The sequence below is a fragment of the Strigops habroptila genome, chromosome 1, assembly GCF_004027225.2.
Source record: "Strigops habroptila isolate Jane chromosome 1, bStrHab1.2.pri, whole genome shotgun sequence".
Taxonomy (NCBI): domain Eukaryota; kingdom Metazoa; phylum Chordata; class Aves; order Psittaciformes; family Psittacidae; genus Strigops; species Strigops habroptila.
Window position 1 is genome coordinate 134317381 of NC_044277.2, and position 17712 is coordinate 134335092.

The window sequence follows — 17712 nt, forward strand, 5'->3', positions numbered from 1 at the left end:
CGCTGCTCCCGTCCTGCCACACAGCAGCCTCTGCCTCAGCTTGTTCCCCGGGTCCGAGCTGGAGCCAAGCACGCTCCCTCGGAATGGAGAACAAATGTCTCCCATTAATTATCTAACCGAGTTGGAAGCACCGCTGAAGCGCTCTGAAAGTCCATCCAACTAAATTCCCCTTTCCAGAAATACACAGGCTATGAAAAGTTGCCGCTCTGACAAGAATCTAGATAAACCAGAGAGGAGGGAGATGGGTTTCATGCCCAGATACACAGCTGCTGACCCACGGTCATGCCACCTCTCCTCACAATAACAAAAACGTGCTGGAGCAGTATCGCGGACTTATAAAGGCTATATCCAGCGCAGCCTCTGAAAATAGCAGCCGTAGAATCACAGACCCCCGATAGCCGCACGATGGCACGTCGCGGTACCGCCGCTTCCAGGTGCCCGCCGTGCGAGGAGCGGAGCGGGGCTGGGCAGGAGCACCCACCCGGCTCCTCCGGGAGCTCTGCCCCCGGCCCGGCTCTGCCTCACTGCGGAGGGGACACACAACAACGACCGCGCTGCCTGGCAGCGGTTCTCGGCCGCGCCGCCTCCGGCCCCGCGGGCCGCCCCGGGGGTCTCTGCACGCCTGACAGCACCGCGCCTCCCGCGGCCGGCCCGGGCCTACGGGCCCCCGGGAGAACGGCGGGACGGGACCGTCCGGTCCTCCCCCCCACAACTTCAGGAGCCCGAGGGTCAGGACGAGTCCGAGCCCCGGAGCAGCTTTCCCCGCTCTGCCGCGCCGACCCTCCCCGCGGCACCCCCGGAGCAGCCCCAGATCCCCCTCCTGCCCCCTCGCCAAGTTTGCCCGGCGGGCGGTACCTCAGACAGGCGGCGGGCGAAGCGTAGCCCGGCGGTGCTGAAGGATGCCCGGCGGGCGGAGACGGCCGGCCCCGCTGACAGAGCTTCCTCCGCCTCCTCCGGCTGCCGCCCGTGCCCGCCCGCCGCGCTCCGGGGCCGCTCCCCACCCCCCGCCCGGCTCCGCGACAGGGAGGTGCCGGGGCAGCGCCGCCCGGCCCCGCTGCCCGCCACAAAGTTTGTGCGGCGCAGGCAGGGGCGGCGGCACGGCGGGAGGCGCCGCGGAGGCCGTGCGGGGTAGCCCCGCGCCGAGCGCAGCCCAGCAGAGCAGAGCCCGGCCGGGCGCCGCGGCCACTTCCTCTTCCTCCGAGCTGTGGGGCCGAGCCCCGCGCCTAGCGGGAGCCGCGCCGAGGCAGGGCACGGGCGGTGGCGCTTCCCGCCTGCTCCTCCGACACGGCCCGGAGGGGGATCGCTCCGCCCGCCGACCGGGGCTGGAAGGCTGTCGGCCACCGCTCGCCTCACCCCGGCCCCAGCGCTCCCCCTGCTGCAGCTCTGCGCCCTTCCCCTCCACCTCAGGCCGGGGAGGACCTACTCTGCTCGGTGCCCACCGCAGTGGAACCGGCCTCCTTATACCCAAAGGCTGAACGTCTCTTTTCAGTGCGCTGGTTCTCTCATCCTCCCTCAGATGGTGGCGAGCCCTCCGTTCTCCGGGTCAAACAAGTTCAGCTCCCTCAGCTTGTCCTTGCAGGACACGTGCTCCAGCCCTGGCCTTGGTGGCCCTCCAGTGAGCTTGTCTTGGCACAGGAGCCTGAGGGGGGGAAAGACACACCTGGCCACACTGGCTGTAAGTGCCCTAATGAGTGCCAAATAGAAGAGGAAAATCACTTTTTTCCAAGCTAGGGACATGCTGTTACATTCGTTGGCTGCAGTCATTTTGCTGCCTACTAACATGCCCACAGCCTTTGCAACAAAGCTGGTAACCAGACAGGCGGTGCCCAGGCTGGAGCTGTGCAAGGTGCTGTCCCATCCCAGATGCAAAATGTCTGTTCTTGTTAAATTAAAAACAAAACTCATGCTGGTCTGTTCTTGAGCCCTTCTGAACAGCAGCCCAGCCCTGAAGCGTGTCAATGGCACCCCCAGTATGTGGTCATGTGCAATCATGGCAACAGTAGGTCCCTGTCATCTTCTCCAGGTCCTTGAAAGAGATGTTAACATGCAACAAGGCTCCACTTGCTGCTGCTCTTCAGGCAAAGCGCAGCCCATTACACTGCAGTTGAGTTTCTCACCCACCTAGCTGTCCACCCACCCAGACTACAGCATCCCAAGCACATACAAAACCAGCACGGGAGCCAGTGCCAATCACCTTACTAAAGTTGCCATGGCATCCTCTACCATCCCCATGCCTACAAATGCAGCCATTTTATCATATAAGGCAGACAGTTGGCGAGGCATGATGGCACCCTTTCTAGACACAGGAAACACACGGAAGCAAGTCTGTTCCCAATGGACTCAGTGATTTTCTCTGGGTTCCCCAAACTGTCCACCGGGCTTTTTCTGAAAATAGGTGCAACCTTTGCCTTGCTTTAGTTGTTGTGGACCCTCCTCACCCCACTCTAAAAAGCACAGAGAGCAGCTGCTCTCAAGGCATCAGCCAGCTCTTTCCAGCACCCTCAGACTCAGCCCAGCTGGTCTCAAGAGTTGTACAGGTCTGTCTTGATCCTCAGCCAGTGCTGGTAGTTCTTCGCTTGCTTGAACCTTGCCTCCAAGCACACAGGTCAGGAAGATTGAGGCAAAGGCAGCTCTGAGTACATCAGCCTTACCTGTGCTCACATTTAACAACAGGCCTACATGTACTTTGTTCAGCCTCTTACAGTCAACATGGTTTATTTGAGAGCAACATGAGATTCCACAAGCCATAGTCAACACCATCCTTACATGTCTTGGCAACATTTCTAGTAACTCCTTCACCATAACCTGTTCTTGCTTCCACCACAATAGTTTTGCAAGGAGGTTCAGTCAGATGTTGCCCATTTACCCCAGCTGGTATCCCAGTTCATCAACGTGTTCTCCTATTTGGATGTGCCACTGTTGCATAGGGAAAAGGTTCCTCTTAAAAACCTGCCAGCTTTCCTATGCTCCTTTCACCTTTCAACACTGCCTCCCATGGCATTCTAACTACCAGTTCCACAAATAAGCCAAAGTTTGCTCTCTGAAGTCCAAGGACTTGCCTTCCCTACTCCCTTTAGGATCTTGAGCTCCATCATGACTACATGTAGTCATGTAGTACATGTAGTATCATCATGACTACAGCCAGGGCTGCTGTTATCACATCCCTAAACGATTCTTCCTTGTTAGTGGACATCCATTTGTGCAACACCCCTGGGTGGTCCATTCAGTGTACCTACCAAGCAAGCTTCCTGCAATCTGCTGGATTACTTGCATCTCACCATGTTACCCTTCCAGCTGCCAGGGAGATTAACTCCTCTCCAAGGATCAGGATCTGTGCCCCACAGGTATTGTTGAGTTGCTAATTTAATGGACCTGCTGGTCAGGTTCATGAGTAGCTGGTCTGCAATCTACCAACTTGTCACCCTCCGCTGTAGCCTCTCCTTTGATCCTTAGCGTTCTCAACCAGCCTGTAATCCATCCAAGAGCTCCATACATTCCAGCCACTCTTCTTACTAAGGGGGAAGCCCTCCACCCTGATCTTCCTTGTCTCTCCAGAAAAACATGTATCCATCCCCATTGTCATGCTTGTGGACCAAGTCTGGAACTTTGCTTGCCACCTTTATTGTATTTACCCTTATTAGGCCAGAAACTGTTCAGCAACACCTAAACCACCCTTGATTAACACTGAAACTGCTTGAAGCCCTTGTGCCCCACAGACACAACTACATGTTACACTTTTCCACTTCAGAACCCCTCTCCCTACTGTGTAGGTGCATAAACCAAATTAAGTTATGTAAAAAGTATATAAGCAAACACTACATTAACACCTCAGTTCCTAACAGCAGAATATTTCTGTATTAAAGGCTGGTTTTGTGATAGATTAAATCTATTTGAAAGTACTCTCTCAATTTTTCTCTCAAGTGCCGTAAGGGAACAAGTTTCCCCAGAGTGGCTTCTGTCTGCATTCATGTCCTCTTAAAGCACAACTGTCAGTAGCCAAAAGCATAACGTGAAAACATTAGAAGTAGGGAAATGAAGTTACTTCTCTACCAGTGCTGAACTATGAAGCAGACACTAGCAATGCATTTTGTGTGGGAACTTCACCTATCTCCTTTTTCCATTTCCTTCTGTGTGTTATGATTTTTCCTCTTCATTTCTTTTAATTATTTACACAGTTTTTTCCTCTTTCCTTGTCCTTCATAATTTTCCTCCACTCATTAGTTTCTCTGACTTTCCAGCTCTGTGAGAAAGCAGCATGTAGTCACATCAGGGTGCCGTGTAATTGAGCTGTTTTTCTACTGCTACTGTTAGAGCATATGGGGAAGGATTTCTAAGTGTATAGGAAGAAGTGAAAGTGCAGCTTTCTCTGTATTTTAAACACATCAGGTCTTAGATGGCTCCAGAAGGAGCATCCCAGGCACCAGACCTTGCTGACACCATAGGATGTGCCAATCTGCACATCAGCGGTTGAACTGAAAGTATGTCTGGCAACATTAAAGACTTTTGCTGGTGTAAAGCCTTCTCAGATAAAGAAAGGGACATCAGCACTGAGAACACAACATTCCTGGATGACCACAGATTGCTATGAAGTAGCAGTCCTGCACAGATGAGAAGTGTTTCACATTAATGTTTACAGTGGGTCACAGTGCACAGACCCAGGCACAACAAACCACTTCACAGTCAGTAACTACCAGACATGTCTGCAAACTTTCAGAGCTATCAGATGCAAGATGTTTTGATGCACCAATTTCAGCCTGGAATTCCTCTACTCTAGTGTTAAATATACAACCCATCTTGCACTTTTTAATAGAGAACTGAAATTTTGTTCCATAGAACAACATGGTGTTTTTGTCTGACTACAAAAGTGTATTACAGAAGCAGCAGATTTATTACCAGCATTACCTCTGCTATCACCTATTTAGGTGTGTCTATATTGAAATTCAAGAAAACGAAGATGGTTCAAGTGCCCAGCGTCAAGGCATGTAAGCTGAAGCACAGCATACAATCTAAATTGGTGCTGTACTTCTTAACTATTGTTCCTAGGCTACCACTGTCAGAATTCCAGAATTCCACTCTGGCTCATTCGTGTTCGTATTTTACTTTTTTGTTTTAAATGCACCATTCCCATGTTTCAAGACTGCCTCTTTCAGAACCACATTGGTGAAGATCTGATACGATCTAGAATGTATTCCGACTGTAACAGGTATTTCACGTGGCACTCTAGGAGGCGGCAACACTATTCCCACGATAAATGTGATGAACTGGAAAAAACCTAAACAAGCATCCTGTAGACATTTCAGTTGAGGTTTTTTTAATATATATATGTATACATATATAAAAATAAATGCATGTGTATACACACCCCCTCAGAAAATAAACTACTGCAAAACACAAGTGACTCAGTAATTAAATAGTAAATTACTGCTCTAACAACCATTTAACTATAAACAACTGAAGGACCTTGCTGCTTTAATCAACAGTAAGATGTTGCCGCTAGACACTCCATTAGCGAGTATTAGTTTACCTTAGGAGTTAAGTGCTTTTTATTTCTGTTTGTAGCCAGTGTAATCTTTCTTGTAAATCCACAGATTCAGCAGCGCAGAGCTCTACAACCTCCTGTGTCACAAGCAGGAGTGATCACATTTTCCATTTGCACTTTGTAGCACTGGGTGCAGCTGGGTAAGGCAAGTTCAGTGTAGGTGTAAATTGCTACTGGTAGGGCACTGCAGAACTCCGCTTTGCCAAATATCTTATTTTGGCATAGGCAGAGAAGATTACACATTGTGAAAAGCAGTCTGAAATCACATGCACAGCATCTCTCTGTCATGCAAGGTGTTTCTAGTTATGCCACTAGATAACCCCTTGCTTGGTTATTCCAAGCGCTATTTGAACAACTAATAAGATCCACATAAGTGTAAGCATTTATTTTCCTGTATGAAACCCAGTATTACCCCAGTTACTATTATTCTGAGTACAGACTCCAGCATTCAACTTAACCACATCCCATTTTTCTGTTCTTCATACTAGGATGAAAAATATTTAAAGCTAATTCAGAACAAAATTTGTTTCCTCTGTCAAAAAAAAAAAAAAAAAAAAAAAAAAAAATCAAGACACCTGCAACTTCACCAGCACATTGAACAGGTTCAGCAGAACTTAAGTTACTTCTGATTACCTTAATCAGAAACAGATACAAAAATACCAGTAATTAGTTTTGTTATTTACCTACCACTCTCCAAAAGCATATTTAGTATCTACTGATACTGATACTAAAAAGACAAAATATGAAAGAAAAGCCAACATAGACTACATTTGCATCAAGTAATTTAGCATATTTTCTTCATTTATTGTTAGTTTCAGATCTAGTTTCAACTGCTATGAAACTTCCTAATTATTCTTTCAAGGATCACACTTTCTTATTTGTTGATAAACCACCTTTTTAATCTCTAGTTTGTATTTTTGGCCACAGATTTCTGCAGACTACACATTATGTGCAGGTAATTTTGACTTGATCAGTATCTGACTGGATATGCCTCCGTAGGAGTAAAAGGAAAGCTGTGGCTACGTTTGAGAATTATTGACAATTTATTAATTCATCCGTATTTATTTTTCCTTTCCTGAATGTTTCAGTACACATCACATAAATTTAATTTTGTATTAACTGTTTTCTCACTGCAAAGAAATTATTTCATAGGGCCTTATTAAGAAGTAAACCACAGCTCCTCAGAAATACCAGGAAAACTACATCCAAATCCCAGAAGGAACCAAAACAGAATAGAAAGCTAGAGAAGTCAGGTCTATGCTGCTGCTAAAGAGAACCAGTACCGTCAGTAAGGAGTTGGATATGTACTCATCCGTATTTCGATTTTCTGATCATTCCAGTAGTTTAACGGAGCACTTTAACCAATGCATTTTTCAATCTCTCCAATGCATTTAGCTAATTCACATATAATGGCAAGTAATTCTCAGAACTTTTGATGGTTTAGATTTCCACCTACCAGATACCTGGTGCCCAACTGTACTAATGAGGTCAATGGAGATTCTCATGTGAATAAATTTCACCAGTATGAAAAAGGACAACCAGGCACTTTAAATAATGCAAAGAGATACATGAAATTTTAATAAGTGTTAACAGTCTATTATCTTTATAGTAGGTGGACAGGTAAGAGACACCCTAGAAAAATATTCCCCAAATTTGCAGCAGCCAAGCTGTTTCAATGGCACAAACAGCAACTAGACCAGGCAAAAGACTAGAATAGGTGACTATCTTCAGGTTACAAGCACTTGATTCTAGCCCTAATGGCAGTAACTTGTGCAAAGAGTTTGCTTCATTTCCATTTGAATAAACGCTACAAAGATACAGCCCCAGGAAATTCAAGTTACCACAATGATCTGAAAGTGGGTACATTTGGTAACTACAGTTTCCTAGCCTACAGAAAAAGTACTTCTGGGTAGAGGAAGGGGAGAAGCAACAGCAGCTTGGTATAGGAATTAAAATAAATAAAATACAATAAACCCCACATCATCCAAGTAGATCCAGTTCATTAAGCTAAAAGCAGTGTCACAATCTACAACTTTCTAGTCAATGAACACTTCTCCCAATTCAAAAGTTGCTTTACTAGTTTGACAGGAGAAAGTGTGAAGAACCTTGAAAAAAATACCTCCTACGGCAGCTGTGATCCTTTACATGGCCCACAGGCCTCAGTCTGAGCTTGGGTAAAGAAGGATGGCATCAAAGTCTAAGCAATTTCACATTTATTTGGTATCGGGGACTTTTCTGCAAGTTAACTGAAGGCTCTTAAGGCTTTTTAGTCACAAGTAGATCAGATCTGTAGCAGTTTCAATGCACAGGACTGAGGTCCAACTCAAGTTCCCAGGAAGCAGTATTACAGGAAATGAAAACCACCACATGAGAAGGCACTGCGGTGTGTCTGGTTTACACTAGAACTAGTATCTCAGAAATGCAGTATTGGTTGGTATGTTCAAGCAAGCTTTGATGAAGCCCCAAACTTAGGAAAGAGGCTATACAGCTGCACAGACACCCAATGCATTCAGTACAAGGTAGATAACGTCACACTAAGTGATAATAACTGAGGCAGTTATGTCCAGATTCCTGATCTGCAGGTGAAAGCTAACTTACCCCTACCACACCTATGGAAATCACTGCTGAATATGGCAAACTAAATTGTACATCTCCAAGCTAGTTTGAAAACAAAACACATCACTGAAGTGACACTACACTTACTGTATGAGAAAGTAAGTTGTAATTAATCCTTTTCCCAAACTTAGTATCTCACACAAGTTGTACATAAACTGTTCATTCTGAGTGCATTAATAGGTATTGTACACCAGAAGTATCACCTTGGCCTGAGCTACCTTACCTCTAAGTTTTCTTTAAACTACTCAAAGCTAAAAGCCTTCAAACAGTGCTTTACCCTCCACAGTAAAATGTGAAAGACTCTTTTGGGGTATCTTTGTTGCATACAGCTAACCAGATAAAGCTTGCCAAGAGAGTATGAACAAGAACTACAATCTAACCCAGACTCCTAAGAAGCAGTATAAAGAATGCAAATAAAAAAAGAAAAATCACTTTCTATACTAGATCCAACTAGAAGTAACAGCTCAGGACAGGACTAACCTTCCCCAAAGAGAGCCAGCTACCAAGAGAAAAGCATGAGTGGAGGAGCTATACAACAGTTTCAGATTTTGAAAACTGTAAAGCCATACTGATCTAGGCAGTTCCACTATGAAAGTGATTTCAGCATGCAGAACTTTATAATCTGTGCCACCAGAGACACAAAGCCAGTGATGTTAGAGAAGCTGCTTAAACACATAAATTAACGAACTGCCTAGCATCAGAACAAGGTAAATGTGGACTCCATACTCTACAACATTTCCACACAGACACAATAACCTTGTCTCATGTTATCTGTACAGTTGCTCAATAAATAGGTATTTTAGTAACAGCAAAAACTTATTTTCTGCGCTATTTCAGTTTTCTGGGACAGTAAGGTATAAAACCTGCTGCAAGTCTTTAAAAACCTTATTCTGCCATGCACCTGGGGAACAGTGTTTGAAAAATCAAACCATTAAGTTTCATCCTTGATCTTGCAGTTAAGTATGTATATTTAAAGTATATCCATGTTGCATAGGTAATCAATACAGTGGCATTTGTGGCTAGTCAGAGGAACTCCATTTTCCCCACTAGCTCCACCTTCTCTTTATTACTTGGTATGAAGGGCAGCACACAGGATGAAAGAGCAGGTAATAAGATTCTTATTTAAGTTTTCAAACTTAAGTTTCCTAACAGGTCAAAGAGACTGAAGTTTAACTTTCCATGTTACTGCATTAAGACCAAATTAAAATGAACTTTGCTCTTGAATAAGGCAAGACAAAGATCATGTCTGCTTCTCACAGTGCTTTGCAAGGAGCACTTAATGGACATTTCAGCCAATTTCTCTATTGCTTCTGTGCTTAAACTAAGACAGAATCCTGTTTCCAATTAGATTTGAGATTTCTGCTTTCCAAGTTGAAAAGCGTTCTTTCCAAAATAATTAACAGTACTATAATACAGCTCTGTTTCATCCTTTGCTTGTACATATGTGAGGGAACAGACACAGAAACATGAATTTTATAGTTTGAGGCTGCACATTCCAAGCCAAGCATGCTGGTTTGAGATAATACATCATCTGCTGCCAAAACACAGACCCCTGCCCCTTGGATGAAGAGACCACTCTAGTAGCTGTAACAGGATCTGGTGCCAGCAACTCAAAGCTTCAGGACACAGTTAAGAGTCATCATCACTAGTGACGCACATCCCCTACATTTGTTAAAGAATCTTATTCAGACAGTATCATATACACTAGAATTTTCCTGACTTAGCTTGTCTGGACACAGCCTGTGGCCTCAGGAGCTGCTTCGAATTCTGCATACAGGATATTTTTTGCTAGTTAGGCAGCACATACCAAGTACTTCTGGAGAGCTCTAGATATGAATACATAGTAGTATCTCCTACTGCCTTCTTTTTAGCAGTTCCATGATAGGGTTGTTTGGGTTTTTTTATATATATACATATAAATAAATAAATAGTTTAACACAGAGTATGGCAGAAAATCTGTTAAAGAATCCTAATGGTCTATAAAAGAAGTTTGTTTCATGGTTTGATTTTTTTAAACAGCTTTGTTCCAAGTTAATGGATTGCTATTTAGGTTGAAGCATTACTAAGTCTGTAAAGGCAAGGATGAAAACATATTGGACTCATACAGCAAGCATAATTCCTTGTAACTGCATTCTATGTCATTGTGGCAAGATACTCTAGTACAGCCTGCCTTGCTACTGTTCAATGTATACCTAAAGGAGGGATCAAAGACAAGCTCAGAAATCCTGAGGCACAAGCTTCTAGAAGCTGAGCGTGTTCTTGAGTATCTATTTTCTTGTCTTTTTTCCAGTTACAGACAGGTTTCCAGTAACAACTATTATACTGACCTAGACAAGCCTTGACATGGATTAGTATTGTAGTTCTTAACTAAAATTGTTTAAGGGTCACCAGCAAATGTAGTACCTCGACAAGTAACACATTTTTCTTTTCTTCAGTAGTGCTTCTATAACAAGAAGCAAAAATGTAAATGAACACTCACTTTGTGTTTGTTTGTTCATTGTTGGCTTCCTAATACCTTATCATAAAGTGTCATTTATATTGGAAAATGTCACACAAGAAAGCAAACATTTCAGAGAGCTCATAATTCCCGAGGAGAAGCAGATGCAGCAACTGAGAATTGTTATCCACAGTTTCTGCTAGATAAATCCCTCCCCTCCTCCAACCAAGGGTTGTGGTCCTAGGAAACACTGAAAACAGCAGGTAACAGTAAGCACTGGTAACAAAGGTAAACCACATGGCCAAGTTCCCATCCATTGCCAATGACTGTGTTCCATTTACAAGAACAGAGAGGTTCAGAATGAGTACCCAGTTTAAAGAAGCGTTCCACGTTCTTACTCATTTCAACCCTCCCTCTGTAAAAAAAGGGAACAAAGCAGGCTAAATGAGTACATGCAGAATATACTGAGATGTAAGTATCACTACAGGCTTTTCTTTTTACTATTTGATATTGCTCAGATTCTTGGGATTGTAGAATAAACTGGACTTACCTGAAAGCAGAAAAAAAAAACAAAAGCCTTTTCTGACTTACCGAAAGAGAGGAACTGAAGAGACCTACAGATAAGCTGACAGGAATTTATCAGCTACAGAATAAAACAGTGGTTTAAACTTCCCTGTCCTGCTTCCCTATGGAGTGCCCCAGCTCTGTCCTGACCACACGCTTAGACCTGCTAACAAACCCTGCCTTTCTGTCAAACTCATCACACATTTTAATACAAGCTTTGGTAATCTACAAAGTGTTTTCACTGCCTTTTTTTCTTTAATGCATAAATTAGTTAGCCTACAATAAGAACTGCTACATTCTGTGACAGAGAGCTTTTATCATGAAAAGGTCAGGCTAGTGTTTCACAAGAGAAATGTTGAAATTACAGTATTTGGTAGGGTTTTGTTAGCTTAATGCCCCACCTGCTGGCTGATGACTAAATTGCATTGTGACAGTTATCAAAGGAGTCACATGCCTATTATTCTGTCACCAGTAGGTAGCTATATGCTGTCATGGCAACTGGTACAATTCTCCGCAGAAGATGGACTGCACAGCTGGGTCCACCACAGTGTGAAGATTAACATACAGGAATAGAACCTAGGTGGTTATAAAACAGATGCTGGTCTAAGATTTTTAATATCCATCCAGACTGATCATGCTGAAGTATTACAAAGCATAATGAGAATAAGAAATACTACAAAAAACAGTGAACCCCTCATGTATCTTTAGTCTGTATAAAGATCCCTACACCTTCAGCTGCACACAGCTCAGTCACCATACAGGGCTGTTATATTCAGGTATAGTTTCTCAAAGATGGATCAAAGAGTCTAGGAGAAAAGACAGAAATCAAGGCTTATAATGTAAAAGTATTTCAGATTCATTTGCGAATGCCAACTGAAAGAAGTTTTAAAACTTAGCTTATTATAAAGAATAAGTAGAGTGTATTGTTCACCTAGTAATCAAACCTCACTTGGTTGAAGGAGCTCTGCTTGCAGTTAGTGCTGGCCTGAGTTTAGGACCCGCTTAATAATTTGAATGCACACAAATAAGGGACCTTTCAGAAGCAGATGTGTCTGGCTGCCATGTCTGCACCCCCTCAAGGTCAGGGAAATGGAGTCAGATACACACTCAGCTATGCTGAGACATGAAATGTTTCTGCAGCAGCCCTGAATTCACACGGGGACCTAAAAAATGTTCTTTCTCTGGACATACAAGGATTTGCTAAGGTATTAATTCCAATCCACTGACTCCTCAGCTCGAGACTCCAGAACCTCTTGCAGATATTCCACATGGAATCAACTCCTTAAGACTCTTATGAAGAGCTGAACAAATACAATCAAGTTACATGTAGCAGGAGAAGTAAAAAACATTCCATATTCAGGCTTCCTTCACCCCAGTAGACGCATTCAGTACTGTCTCAGTGTAAGAAAGCAATGCAGCACAGCTCCTCATCCTCTAGTAGCCCAGCGTTCTGAAGTGCTGTGCACCTTACCCAGTCCCCAGAATTGCACTTTTAATTAATGAAAATTAATTAAGCCGCCTGAGAAAACAAGTAATTTCTGAGTCTGTCTCCTAAGTCAGGGAATAACCACTGCAACACCAAAATAAGCACAACTGACAAGTTAAGTTTTATGAAAGCTATTGGTCTATTTGAATGTTACACACAGACTTATTTCTTTGTCAAAAACAAATGAAATCCAACATTTACAGAAGTGACTTATTAATATAGATCAGTTGTTGCAACATTTTTCCTTAGAAAAGACTTGGCAAGTAAGTTGCTGAACTATGTACAAAGATCTCTATTCTAGTGAAAGAACCAGGAGCACTAAGCGAACAACCCTAATAACATTTAGTGCTGTATCAATAACTTCGATTCTGCACTAGTGAAACATCTAACAAGGAAAAGACCTTTCTCCTTTTAGAAAAGGATTTGTATTATAAGCAAGGAATTTCTGCATATTGCTCAAAATAAACATAATTAACAGCCTTAAGGGACAGTACGGGAAATCTTATAAAGAAACCCTATGTCAGGTTTTGCCTATATGCTATATACACATACCTTTATCAATGATGGTTTTAGCTTAATTACTGTTTGTAGTCTCATAACTACAGTATGATCTTTTTAGGCAGCACTGAATGTGAGAGCCCTCTAATGGCTACAGGGAAAACATCACCTATAGCAGGCTCAAAACCTACCTGCACATCACAGGGCAGCTGCTCAGTGCAGTGGGGTACTGTCCTATGAGGACTTTCCTCCCAGTAATTAAGACACTTCCTGCAGAGATTTTGTAGTACATATGAGAGAAAGGAAGATGCTTTAAGGGTATGTCACAAAGGTTTGCAGGGAGAAAATTAGAAGGGCCAAAGCCCAACTAGAACTTCAATCTGGATACTGCAAGAGAAGTAAAAAGCTTTTCTATAAATATATTAGCAACAAAGGGAGGGCTAAGGAGAATCTCCATCCCTTATTGGATGAGCAGGAAACAGTGACAAAGGATGAGGAAAAGGCCGAGTTGTTTGCCTCAGTCTTTAACATATAAACACCAGTTAATGGCAACAACTGGATGGCTCCACAGCTCAGCTAAGTGTGACCCTATGAACTGCTTAAGGCCAAAAGATTTTTTTCTCCAAGGGAGATGATCTTGCCCCTCTCTCTACTCGACTCTCATGAGACCCCACCCAGAGTACTCTGGAGCCCTCAGTACAGGAGACATGCACCTGTTAGAGAGGGTCCAGATGAAGGCCACCAAAACCCAAGGGATGGAACATCTCTCCTATGAAGAAAGGCTAAGTTGGAGTTGTTCAGCCTAGAGAAGGCAGGCTCAAGGAGACCTTATTCCAGCCTTTCAGTACCTAAGAGTGGCCTATAAAAAAGGTGGGGACAGACTTTCTAGTAGAGCATGTACCTCATCATCATGATAGGATGAGTGGTAATTGTTTTAAACTAGAAGAGGGGATTCAGGCTAGATACTGAGAAGTTTTTTCTACAATGAGGATGATGAAACACTGGCACAGGTTGCCCAGAGAGTGGTAAACACCCCATCCTTGGAAGCATTCAAGGTCAGGTTGGATGGGGCTCTGAACAACCTCATCTAGTCGAAGATGTCCCTGTTCACTGCAGGGGCATTGGGACTAGATGACCGTTAAAGGTCCCTTCCAACCCACACTATGATTTACAGTTCTAAGCACCAATTTTTTCCCAGGGAAACATGTGAACAACCTCTATTAACTGGTGGTTCTAACTCTAAGTTGTCCTAGGAAGGCTTTACAAGAAGTTTAAGAATTCCTTGAACACCCATCCTTAGTGTACCATGTGAACCAGCACAAGATAAAGGGAGGAAAACACATTTAAGTTTTTCTAGGGGAGGGGGGAGTAAAAAAAAAAAGCCCCACTCAGCAAAATATTACTCCTCTAAATTTCAGACAGAAAGCATGTAGAGGTCAGACTTCTCTTGAATGGGGTAGGGGGAAAGGAAAGCAGCCTCCCTGAGTTCAAACAATACATTGAAAATTCAAACACCTGACTCACAGAAGAACCCATAGGTACAGGTTAAGAGCCAGAAGCTTAGAGGGCACAATTACAAACACCCCCACCCCCCCCAAGAAGAGTAGGAGTTTTGCAGACCTATAGGTAGAATAATGCCTTACAAGCAGCACCTTTAATTTTTACTGTATCAGAAATATACTGACTGTAGCATGCATCTTGACATGGCTATGTAAATACATAGGCTATGTATTCAGAGGTTTTGAGATTTTGCAGTTTTAATTATGCTGCTAGCCCTAAAACAGTTACTGTATGCTTTAAGATACTTCCTGATTTTCAACTCAGACACTGTATTTTACAGTGACATTTTTAAATGTAAAACCCATCTTCATTACAAGAATCTCCCAATCCTAAGCTAAACGAATGAAACACCCTTTTTCATATTTGTCTTGAGCACCAAGTACACTGAAGTTCACACTACTGGGGGGGGGGGGGGTGTGCGGAAAAGGAGAAACAAGAAACCCTCTGAATTCGTTCACAGGAGCTAAAGCCAGAAGAGTCACTGGGGCAATGCAAAAGCCTTTATAAACTGTTGGTGTTGTCTTTCTTAGAAAAAGTTAGTGAATTTAGAGTAGAAATGCAGTATGAAATTGTGTGAGGTTGTAAGCGACTTAGGCTTTTTCTTGAGATGCACAATTCATCTGAAGCCCCGATACCCTTTACAGCCTAGATTTTTTTTAACTTATTTTCCCTCTCTCAGCTACTTAGAAAGTGGCAGACATTAAAGCTTTTAAATTATACAACACTGATCCTAAAATACTGGTCTACCAAGTCATTCCTGCAAGTAAAAGAGATTGCATACCTGTTAGAGGACTTAAAAACCTCTGTTTGTTTGAGGCCTGCAAAAGAAAACCCTGTGGAAGGCAAGGAAGGGAAAATCCTTTTGTTTCTTTGTAGCACTTAAGGACTAGATCACCTTCATGTAGAACAGAATTTAGTATCTTGGTTTAGCACACAAATACCTAGAAGGAAAAAAAACTATTTCCATTTCGACAGGGAATTAGTGTCTGTGCCAGACAGTCATTCTAATGGAGATCCAAGAACACCATCTGGCTAGTTGTCTCATTCCAAGAGTAACTGTCAGGTGGCAAAGCTTGCAAACAGAGTATGAAAAGGCCACAGCACCAAGCAGCTCATCTGGGACACTTCAGGTAAGAACCATAAAAGAAACAAGTGTCACAGCTCTGTAATACCAAGTAAATGCAAGCACTATATTTTTCTATCTTGTCTAAACAATTGCTTCTTTTGACAAAAAGCTGTCTTACTATTGAAAGGTGACTTGCATGTTTTGGGGTCCCACACAATGTACATACTCTGTACAAGCAAAGGCAGATCTACGAGAACTCAGTACCACCTACTAGTTAACATGGTCCACTTGATTTTGTAGTACAAGAGGTACAAATTTGCAAGAAGCTCCAGTGGTGCACCTATTTTACAAACGCCTTCAGCTACAGCCATACTGAACAGATGTTTCAACTTTCTGAATGCAACACGAAAGAGATTTACCTACTGTTTTTGCGTTATGCTTATAGGGTACTTCAAAAGAACATTAAAAATGCATGCTCTTAGTTATAACTTGTTACTTTTACTGGCATATACCACAAAATGTACAACTCCCAGATGGGAATAAAAAAAAAAAAAAATTTAGTTTCCTCCGGGTGAGAAATGGCTAACAAAACCAGCACAACATGATCTAATGGAAGAGAAAATAAATGGTACTCATAAGGCCGGGGCTATGCATTTCACTGTGATAAGCCATCTCAGCATGCTTGTAAGAACAGTTCATAGCTAGCACCATCATCTGAAACATACTGAACAATCATCTCACTCACCAGATGGTCCTTCGGGTAACACTTGGTCAAATAAACATAAAATATGCACTCTATGTAGCTATCTTCTGTTTTATCTCTTTCGTTTGGTATTGATTCAATGAGAACTACACATAGGCACTTTGTGTTTTCTTACAGCTACAGCATAAAGCCTCAAACACATCCCAGGGCAATCAAGCCAACTAGAACATTAAGACAAAATGAAATGTGCATTTGCAAAGAAACTATTACCTTTATCAATAAACTGACGTAACAGCTTTAAACAGCCTGAGTAGGCTGGTTTAGGTACTTAGGAGTTGCAAAGAAAAGGGTCCTGATAGTCAGCAAACTCCAGATTTATTCTTAAAATAAAAACACTGAGTTTAGCTGAGTAAGATTAACTGTAGAATTTAAGTATAATCAAGCTACTATCTTTAAAACACTAGTCTTGAGAAAACTATGGCAAATTGGTATTATGGGAACACTTAACACTATCTTTAGTGACATGGTACAGTGAGCAGAGAAAAAGTTAACAGCTTTGCTTTTTCAGGTCAATTTATGCTATCAGAACCTTAGTATAGTTCTCCATAAAGTAGCTCCAAAACCTATAATCATTTCTACCCCTGCCCCATCCCTTTCTTCATTAATGAAATTCCACCCAGAATATTCCCAAGAAGCAGTTCTAAGGGATTATGGCTGCAGCATTAAAATGTCTGAGATGTCCAGGTCTGTAGCAATGTTCCCTTGTGTACACTTCACTAACATCTACTTCAAGGGAAGTCTTTTCCTAGCCATTACTACTTCTAGAATTTCTAGAAATCTGAAGCAGAACATGCAGTGCTATTCAAGCTCATGTATACATTAACAACCAGAGAGGCTTAATTCCCTTTTTAGTCTCCCCTTCAGGGACATTAAGGTGTTGGAGCAGGAAGAAAAAAAGCAGGCTAGGGCCCAACATACATACTAAATACAGTTCTCAGTTCTACTCTTTCAAAACTGCAATTAGTAACTATACAAAATGAAGTTTGTTACTGTGAATTCGTAGTAACTCAGTTCTCACATAGGGTAATAAATCTCCAATAGCTTCAGGAGACCTTTATTATACCATGTCTTTCTCAAGATCGCTTAAAAGTGGCTCTAGCATTGTATCAGCACATCACCAGAAGTTTCAGAAGTCAAAATAAAAATTTATTTTATTTTGTTTCAAAATACACAACTAAAATCT

General features: G+C 42.7%; 1 protein-coding gene across 2 annotated transcripts in view; it reads right to left on the bottom strand.

The window, feature by feature from the left end:
• Positions 1-1533, bottom strand: part of RFTN1 (raftlin, lipid raft linker 1) — a 98092-nt gene extending 96559 nt beyond the window's left edge. Inside the window, exon 1 of one of the 2 annotated variants that reach the window (XM_030498014.1) lies at positions 1424-1533. The gene's annotated coding sequence lies outside the window, so the exon portion shown is untranslated. Of the gene's footprint in view, positions 1-855; positions 1291-1423 lie in introns of those variants that run through there. The other variant, XM_030498005.1, reaches the window with a different exon arrangement.
• Between the last annotated feature and the right edge of the window lie 16179 nt (positions 1534-17712).